Raw genomic sequence first — 10,546 nt, 5'->3', positions numbered from 1 at the left:
CACTCGAAGCCGCATGGCAATGATGGAAGTATCAAGGATTCTTCAGTGGGCAGAATGCCATCTGCCGGCCATATCAGCAGTGTTCATTCCGGGCGTTCTGAACTGGGAAGCGGACTATCTCAGTCGTCAGGATGTACATGCCGGAGAATGGAGCCTACATCCAGAAGTGTTTCAACTTCTCGTGGACAAGTGGTGCCTTCCAGATGTGGACCTGATGGCGTCTCGACACAATTACAAGGTTCCGGCCTTCGGAGCAAGGACAAGGGATCCTCAAGCAGCTTTCGTAGATGCTCTGTCAATTCCATGGAACTTTCGACTGCCATATGTTTTCCCTCCGGTGTCACTCCTGCCCAGAGTAATACAGAAGTTCAAACAAGAAGGAGGAAACCTACTTCTGGTCGCTCCAGCGTGGCCCAGGTGGCACTGGTTCTCCAATCTACAGGGCCTCTCGTTGGATCGTCCCCTTCTACTTCCACAACGACCAGACCTCCTCGTTCAGGGCCCTTGTGTTTACCAGGACTTGTCCCGTCTCGCTTTGACGGCGTGGCTCTTGAAGCTTCCATCCTGAGGGCCAAGGGTTTTTCTGAGGTGATCGTTCAAACTATGTTGAAGGCCCGTAGGCCAGCTTCTGCTTGGATCTACCATAGGGTCTGGAATGCTTACTTTACTTGGTGTGCGTCTCACAATCATGACGTTTTCAAGTTTAGCATGGCCAAACTATTGGCCTTTCTACAACAGGGCCTGGACATAGGCCTGCGTCTGGCCTCCCTGAAGGTTCACATCTCTGCCTTGTCGGTTTGGTTTCAGAGAAAGATTGCTGCCCTACCTGATGGTTTTGGAGGCCTTGCAAGAGTCTCCGTTTGAACCTCTTGCATCTGCTGACCTTAAGTGGCTTTCCCTTAAGGTGCTATTTTTGCTGGCTATTGCTTCAGCTAGAAGGGTCTCGGACTTGGGGGCATTTGATTTTTCACCGTGACCGGGCGGTCCTTAGAACATGGCCAGGTTATTTACCCAAGGTGGTGTCTTCCTTCCACCTTAACCAGGAGATTGTGGTTCCGGCCTTTAATTCTCCTGAGTTGTCTACCAAAGAGCGGTCTTTGGATGTAGTACGAGCTCTCCATATCTATGTGAAGAGAACATCCTCCTCTAGGAAATCTGATTCTCTTTTCGTGTTGTTTGGTTTTCACAAACGTGGCTGGCCTGCTTCCAGATGGATTAGAATGGTGATTGCACATGCTTCTGTACAGGCTGGTCGTCTGGTTCCTGCTACCATCAAAGCCCATTTTACTCGGTTGGTTGAACCTTCTTGGGCGGCCCACCGTGGTGCGACCCTTGAACAATTGTGCAAGGCGGCTACATGGTCCTCAGGGAACACGTTCATTAGGTTCTATGCCTTCGATACTTCCACCTCCCAGGATACTTCCTTTGGACGCCGGGTTCTTGTGCCCACTACAGTGCGTCCCCCTCCCATAAGGAACTGCTTTAGGACATCCCCAATGTTAATCCTTGTGGAGCCCAGTGTACCCCGCAGCAGAAAACTAGATTTTATGGTAAGAACTTACCATTGTTAAATCTCTTTCGGCGAGGTACACTGGGCTTCACAAGGCGCCCACCCTGACGCACTTAGCTTCTTTGGGTTGGTATGGCATAGCCGCTGACACCCTCCCCTGTGGTGAGTTGTGGTGTAATTGGCTACAAGCGATTGTCGTCTCTGGTACCTGCTACTGCATTGGGCTGGTTAACGAAACTGAGCTCCTGTGCACGGAGGCGGGGTTATAGAGAAGGCGGCGCTGTGCATCTTGGGAACAGTCAAAGCTTTGAGCCTGTTGGTGCCTCGGATCAAGATCCTACTCTACACACCGATGTTAATCCTTGTGGAGCCCAGTGTACCACGCAGAAAGAGATTTAACAACGGTAAGTTCATACCATAAATCTCGTTTTTGTTTCCTTGTTCTACATTTACAATTCTGTCATTTTTATCCTTTTTCTAAATTCTGTTTTCGGCATTTGTCGCAGATTCATACTACTCTGATGATCCAAAGCGACTTTTGTCATAAAAAATATTGTAATAATTGTTTTGTGGTTTAACAGCAATTGGTGATTAAATGTAATCAATTCAGTGACTGTCGCCTACAGCTGTGATAATACCCCATTCAAAATTGCGCTAACACTACAAAACTGCACACAAACATCTGGGCCAACTCAAAGCAGTCTTTCCAAACCCCCTTAGCTGCTCTGAAGAGCATATCAACACAGAGGGCTACAATCGTGAGAGTTGAGTACTTACCACAAATCTCCAATATGTCCTTCTTACAGAAGTCTAAGTTGGAGCTCTACTTAATGTAAGAAATATAGGCACCCAGATTAAATCAATATAAAAGAGATAGTATACACTGTCAAGGGAGCGCTGGAAACCTTATTAGATTTAAATATATTAAATTTATTTATACTCCAAAATATACAACATAAAACATATAAAAATTCATATGTAAAATTACTGTGATTATTGTAAATATAAGTAGATCCACATACAATAAGAAATTGCCCTTATAGTTCATTTGTAAATATTGTCCATATCTTATCTCTTATTTATTGAATAACAAGTGGACTCCCCCTGACTGCAACATAAATTCTTCTAGTGATTGAAATGATCTACTATAAATCTTTATTCAGGCTAAAGAGACATAATACAGCAATATACAATTTGGGGTCGTAGCATACCGCTGTGGACAGCTCAACACACAGCGTTCTCCCCCTGTCAGTATTAATGATCTCACCAAGTGGCTGCAATTAATGACTGCAACTTTGTATCCCAGCTTTCTTAAGAGACGTTTTGTCCATGAGTAACACTTGTTATTCAATAAATAAGAGATAAGATATGGACAATATTTACAAATGAACTATAAGGGCAATTTCTTATTGTATGTGGATCTACTTATATTTACAATAATCACAGTAATTTTACATATGAATTTTTATATGTTTTATGTTGTATATTTTGGAGTATAAATAAATGTAATATATTTAAATCTAGTAATGGGTGGGGGTTTTTGGGATCTGCACTGGACCAGATTGTGAAAAAGATAAATGTCATACAATTTATATACCAAATAAGGCAAAAATGGCAAGAATGGTGACCAACATGAAGCTACCGACTTTGCCTTTGAGGCTTTTAGGGTAGAACTGGGTTGGCGGTGCTCCCGGACATTAGTTCAGAACAAACTATGAAAGGGTTGTTTTGCAGAGAAGCAAAAGAGGGACTGTTTTTGTGTCTCTCTGGGGCACACTTTGTTTAAATAGACTGATAGATAAATTTGTGAAAGTTAAACAATGTATATGCAAAGATAAAACTTAACTTTTAATTTTCTAAACAGACGAAAACAATGATAAAAAATGTTGCTGTGTATGTCAGCAAAATTGATTAAGACAAGTATTAAATACAAATAAGGTGATATGTTACTCACTGGATGTACCGTAGGTGGCAGAAGATTTGTCTGCACACCCACTGGATATTGAGTGAGTGTTAATGTTCGACGTTTGTCAAAAGCGAAAATATAGAAATTCTTGTTATCTCCATCCACTTATGAATAAATACACCTGTATATTCATAAGAGAGATTCAAGATGAACTGGCTTTTATGAATCCGGACTCCTGGTGGACTAGTCAGCTAAGGTAAGTATGCTGCAAGGATTGCTGGTGGTGGATTTTACTGATCGGCAGAAGGTATGTTCCTTATTACTACAGTACCCAGTATTCCCAGAGGGTCACCCTTTCTGGTACTAACCAGGCCCAATGCTGCTTGGCTTCCAAGATCAGACGAGATCGGGCATGTCCAGCATGGTATGACTGTAGGAAGTCAGGTAAGTGCCTGTCTGCTGGGGGGAGGGCTGCTGCTGCTTGAGCTAATTAGGACAAGTTAATCCGATAGATAACACCAAATATTTGCCCAAGAGGCAGCTTGAAAGAGAGACACCACAATACCCCTTTTCCACCTACGTACCGTGTCCGATCCGGGATGTTTAACACGGCTACAACCCGTGTCGGCTCCCCCGTTTCCACTACACTTCGACACGGGTTATTCCCGTGTCTGATCTGTTTCCACTTAACCCGGGTAAGCTCTGTAAAAGCCTATTGCTGTCATTACAAATGGACTTTTTACTGTCTCATCAAGATGATGTCATCAAAAGGACCAAAAGGGAGGGGTGGGGCCTGCTCACAGCATTGCAGCAATGGACGCCGGTGCAGTAGCTGTGTCTAGCATGGAGTCGCAGACTGTTTGCAGTTTACTGCTGCTTTCTGCTACAGACAGCTTGATGCAGCTTTTCACCTTGTGCTACCTACTGCAGAGCTGGAGAAGGAGAGCTCAATTCTTTGCAGAGAGGGCTACCTATCGACGCAAATATTTGAAAAGGAGGAGAGCGCGTATATCATCCACTGTTGTTATTTCTTTAATAACAATGAACTGTACACCAAGCCGAAGAATGTGGATGAGAGATCGCAGACATGGGGAAGCATTCATGCAGACTATTCTAGCATATCAGGAGGAGCAGTGGATGTCAAACTTCAGGATGTCTCGCGCTACATTCGAGTATGTTTTGGAACTACTGTCCCCCGCAATAACCATGCAGACCACCAGGTTCCGTAAGCCCATTGAGCCAGCCAGGAGGTTAGCGATTGCTCTCTGGTGGTATGCTACCCCTGGAGAGTATCGCACAGTTTCCAGTTTATTTGGAGTAGGGATTGGCACGGTCTGCAAGATTGTCTACCAGGTCACGCGGGCATTGCTGGATACCATGTACCATCGCTTTATTTCCTTGCCACAAGGACAGCGGCTAGATGAGACTATAAAAGGGTTTAAGAAGCGTGGCTACCCACAGTGTGCTGGTGCCATAGATGGGACCCACATCCCCATCATCGCCCCCCATGACAACCCAGCAGACTATTACAATCGTAAGGGTTGGCATTCCATTGTTCTGCAAGCTGTAGTGGACCACAAATACTGGTAAGCACTGTTTCACTAATGTGTTTGAAATAGGCTTGGCCTGTTTTATGATAATGCATAAACCTTTATTTTTAGTTTCACAGATGTCTTCATAGGGTGGCCCGGACGGTCACATGATGCAAGGGTTCTCGCCAACTCCGATCTTTACAGTATTGCTGAGGACAAGCTTGGTGGATGGCTTTTCCCTCGAGAGGTAAGATTATTTACTACTTAAACTAATGTTCGCCCATAAAGCAATAGTCAAGTTTTACCCCTGTAATAATATTAATGTTTTATTAACAGAAATCGGTGATCGTACATGGTGTGGACATCCCGGTCCATCTCATTGGTGATGCAGCATACCCATTACAGCGCTGGCTAATGAAGGGCTACACCCAGCATGTTCACTTATCCCCCGAACAGACATCATATACCCATGCCCTAAGTTCGGCCCGTATGGCAGTGGAGAATGCGTTTGGGCGTTTAAAAGGACGCTGGCGCTGCCTCATGAAGAGGAATGATGTGGACTTGAAAATAATGCCAGATATAGTAGCGGCCTGCTGCATTCTCCATAACATATGTGAGATACAAAAGGAAAACTTTCTCCCCGAGTGGAATGTACATGATCATGGGGCGGGGGTCACTGTACATGATGCACCAGGCTTGGTGGGGGGGCATGACGCTGCCAGCGAGTGCATAAGGGCCACCATTGCAGCTAATCTTCAAACAATGTTGCAGTAGAGAAAACAGACAAGTTTTTGTGTGCAAACAATTTTTGTTTATTTCGTTTTTTCAGTTATAAAAATTTGGTTCAAAAGTTGTTATTATATTTTTCCTTTTAAACAGTTGGCACACATTTTCTGAGGTAACAATATAAAATATTTAAGTGCAAACATGTCACTGTAAAATTCCACATAACGCAAGGGGTCTTCAACATGTGTCCCTCCAGCTGTTGTGGAACAACATGTACCAGCATGTGTTGCTATGTGTTTCCACAACAGCTAGAGGGCCACATGGTGAAGACACCTGCCCTGAGGTAAAAGAGTAAAGTGCAAACAGGGCACTCTGTATAAAAAAAAAACCTAATGTTTGGTTTGGCAGATATTGGGTCACCCCCAATATTTGGATCGCACTGCCGCACATTTTCCGAGGTAACATTATAAAATATTTAAGTGCAAACATGTAAAATTCCACATAACGCAAGGGGTCTTCAACATGTGTCCCTCCAGCTGTTGTGGAACAACATGTACCAGCATGTGTTGCTATGTGTTTCCACAACAGCTAGAGGGCCACATGGTGAAGACACCTGCCCTGAGGTAAAAGAGTAAAGTGCAAACAGGGCACTCTGTATAAAAAAAAAACCTAATGTTTGGTTTGGCAGATATCGGGTCACCCCCAATATTTGGATCGCACTGCCGCACATTTTCTGAGGTAACAATATAAAAAGGTAGCCCAAATATCTGGATCCCACTGCCCATTTTCTGAGGTAACACTATAAAACTTTAAAGTGCCAACAGGGCACTCTGTAAAATCAAAATAATGTTTGCATTTGTAGGTATCAGGGTTGAGGATACAGTGCAAACATAACCTTAAAACACAAACATTGTTTTATAACCCGCTGCTCTAGGGCAGTTGTCTATATACCCGAAATTCTGAGGACTGCGGGATTTGTGTTGGGGGATTTGAGGGAGGCTCATAGTTGTATGGACCATATGGGTGCTGTGGGTAGGCTGTGTCTTGCTGTTGTGTTTGTGTGGTATTCCCTATGGTACGTGCAAACGTGCGTTCAAAAAATGTCATCTGCCTATCATGCATGGTCATTAACTGACTCATAAAAGTTTGATGCATTTCTTTTTCTGACGCAAGGAATCTCTCAAGCCGTGCATCTTCCTGGGCATTGAGCTCACTATCTGCCTCACGCAGGTGATCCAAGATAATGGACTTCATTGCTTTGACCGTTTGTTCTGTTTTGTTCAGTTTCTTTTTCCGCTGTGGAACGTTGTAGACTGTGAAGGAGATGAAACAGAATGTAAGCAACAATTTAAAAATAGCAGTGGTAGCATATACGTGTTTGTGGCCTTCTCCCACCTGCACACTAGCTATACTCTGCAACATTACCATGATTCTATTAAAAAATAGCAGTGGTATCATATACGTGTCTGTGGCCTTCTCCCACCTGCACACTAGCTATACTCTGCAACATTACCATGCCTTTACATATAGGGACTGCTGCAACTGTATTTGTAATGGTAATACTTACTATTTGAGCGCAAAGTCGTGGTCTTGGGGGGTTGCGACGTCTCCGCCTGAGACTGTGGTACGTCCTCAATAGTGGCACTGATGGAATCATCATTGACGGTCGAGTCTTCAAAACTGCTGTCCGATATAAGCAGCGGGGATGATGGGCTGCATTGTGAGCTGGGAAGGCTGTGCTGTGTTTCGTCACAGTCCTCGTCGACTGACATCTGGCGACTGGCAGAGCTGGATGACGATAGTGCTATGGGATTTGTTATCGCAGTTTTGCCGAAGACACTATAGCATAGGTCATAATATGGCCATTCCATACGCCCAGCACCACTTTTCTTGCGGTTATGGTCGTGTACTTTGGTGAATTGTCTGCGTAGTGCCTTCAATTTGTTAACGACTTGTTGCTGGGTTTTTTGGATGCCCCTTTCTGCCAGCATAAGGGATATGTTCTTGTAGACGATAGCATCCTTAACTGTTCCAGTCACCTGCCTTCTTATTTCTTCCTCTCCCCGAATATTAAGCAGCTCCTTGATCTCTGTGTCTGACCAGATATGGCTAGCCATGTTGCTGTGCTGGAGCTTCTGCTGCTGTATATTGTCTGGAAGCTGCTGCAATAAAAAGATCTGTATGTACCCAGCGCGACTTCAGAGTGTTTTGTTTGCTGCCTCAATGCCTGCATGTGCCCAGCGTGTCTCCCAGGGATGACATCATCTTCCAGTGCCCCAGAAGCACCAATCAGCGTCTCAGAGCGTTACTCGGGTCTGAAAACACGAGTAATGACCGTTTCCACTGCACCGCTATCCGTGTCATTACCGTGTTCTACCCAGGTAAATAGCCGGGTTGGATTCCCGGGTCACTCAACCCGTGTTGACCCGTTTCCACCTACTAAAAATCCGTGTTGATGCGCGCCCCCGTGCAAAAACACGGGTAAAAACAGCTAGTGGAAAAGGGGTATTTGAGTGAAAAAGGTGCAGAAAGATTTGTTTCTCTCATGGGAAATCCCCCACAAAGGAATTCAGATAAGAGCAAATACCAAATTTCCCACAAAGAAATTGTAGTATGGCATTAAACAAAATGGTATGTCCTCATTGCTGAAATATATCATGTAATTGAAGGTACCGTAAGGATTCACCCTTACGTCAATTTCCAAAAGCACATTGAATGTATTAGAAAATTATAAACATTGAATATATCAATGCAGTAATATAGCCTGAGTAAATGTTCAGGAAATATCAAAGTTGCAAATGTGTTCTAGAAATAATGCAGAAATATATGCTGAAACATGCAATTTCACAAAGAATGTAGCACATAAGGCTGCCTAAACTACTATCTGTCTACTGCAGAGAAAAAAACAATTGTATTACAGTGATCACAGAAGTAAATTGCTTAATGTATTGTGAAAATAATGGCTCATATAGTAACATGAAAATTCACATAGAATCCAGCACATGAGCTGCCTTGGCAGCTGTCTGTCTGTTATAGAAAAATACAATTGTGTTTAAATACTCATCACAATGATGAATTACTAAATAAGTTGCAGAGATACCATACGCTGACTCAAATAGCCCAATGAAAATACACATAGACTCCAGCACACAAGTTGCAAAAGCAGCTGTCTATTGAAGAAAGATACAACTGTATTTAAACAATTGTAACAATTTATAAAGACAGAATGTGTATAAATAAATACTGGTAATAGTATTGCAAAAGCAAAGCTCTCCTGCTGCAGGGATGTGTGTAATCCACTAATTGACTGACTGAGCTGGTAGCTCTGACACTAGAAATAATGGCTTAGATGCACAAATAGCAGGCTAATAAGTAGTTTCCTTGCACTGGGTAAATGCCCAGTGTGTGTGTACACTAACCAAGGAAAACGTCAGTCAGCAAACTGGTTACTATAGAAACAGTCCCGTCTGTGCAGCATGCACAGAGTGGATGAAACTTCTCCCCTGTACCAGCGCTGGGCACAAGGGGATTGAGACCTAACCAGAGGGCTGATGCCAGCTGCAGAGGGCGATGCTATACTTGCTGTGTGTAAGCTGGAGGGGAGTCCGCCCGTCGGAGCTCCGTTAAGGCCCATACACACTTGACGATAAAATGAGCGACGTCGTTCATTTCAGCCCTCATCAACGACGTCGCTCATTATATCGTCAAGTGTGTATGCATCCGACGACCACCGATGCGCGGCCCCGTGGGACGTTAACGACCCTCGCTTATCTGTGGAGCATGTATGCTCAATTTCCACTATGGTCGTTACCGACCAGAGACGTCGTTGAATGTGTATGGTGTGAACGACCAACGACCAACGACCAAGCCACTGTTCACCAGCCCTGTTCCCAGCTCATTATTTTAATAAACTGTTCAGCTTGGATGCTTCAACGATGAATGGTCTTTGGTCTTTGGTCGTTGGTCTTTGGTCGTTGGTAGTGTGTATGCTCATGTCGTTTGCTCAGCTGTTCAAGGGAAGTTCAAGGGAAGTCGTTAACGACGGTCGTTAACGATGTGTGCATCGTCAAGTGTGTATGGGCCTTTACGGAGGTCCCGGAAGTCGGGTGCCGGACCGGAAGTGACGCGCGTTTCGCTGGGAGGAGCTTGTTCACATGATCGTCTGATCTGTGAGCCCTCCGTGTGTGCCTCTTAACGAATGCTTTAGCAAATCTTCTTGTAGGGAAACCTGATTGACAAGCAAGGGAACCTATAGGTGGATGAGAACGGATGTAATGCTGAATACACTGAGACGCTGATTCTATAATGTAGAATGCAAAACAGATGTGTAATGTCTTTATTAAGCCCTTAGCTTGTACTGCTGAAAATAAAATAAAAATGAAGTAAAGTAAAATAAATTTAATTTTAAATTAGGGCTTGTAATAACAGTGGGAAAATAATAAATATGAAAAACATCAGTATGAAAGTGATTTGTATATTGAGAACCAATGGTACAACAAAGCTCTCGGAATGAGGTGTATATAGATAAGAAAAAGGAAAAGAAAAAGAAAAGCTGTGCATGTATGTAAAGAATTGAAGATGATAAAATAGAATGGAAAAGTCTCTTAAGTAAAATAATGAGTGATAATGGATAGTGATTGTTGAATAATAATGGATGCAATATAGGGACTGGATTCTGGAAATAAAAATAAATATAAAAATAAATATAAAATGATTGACAGTTAGAAGAGGTGAAAGAACAGGTATAATTTAAGGACCTTAAAGGGATATTACTCTATTATGGAGTATTGTGAAATTGAGTGCAAGTGAAAATGGGGACTCTGTGAAACACGTGTTGTAATGAGAGTGAAAGGTGAAGAAATATGATAAGTG

At 43.4% G+C, this 10,546-nt stretch overlaps 1 pseudogene; it reads right to left on the bottom strand.

Annotated features, from left to right (window-relative positions):
• Positions 1-3,735: 3,735 nt before the first annotated feature.
• On the bottom strand, positions 3,736-3,854 carry LOC134913792 (5S ribosomal RNA; annotated as a pseudogene).
• Positions 3,855-10,546: the final 6,692 nt, after the last annotated feature.

The sequence above is a fragment of the Pseudophryne corroboree genome, chromosome 4, assembly GCF_028390025.1.
Source record: "Pseudophryne corroboree isolate aPseCor3 chromosome 4, aPseCor3.hap2, whole genome shotgun sequence".
Lineage (NCBI taxonomy): Eukaryota > Metazoa > Chordata > Amphibia > Anura > Myobatrachidae > Pseudophryne > Pseudophryne corroboree.
Note: the sequence above shows the minus strand (reverse complement) of the source record. Positions and strands in the feature narration are given on the sequence as shown.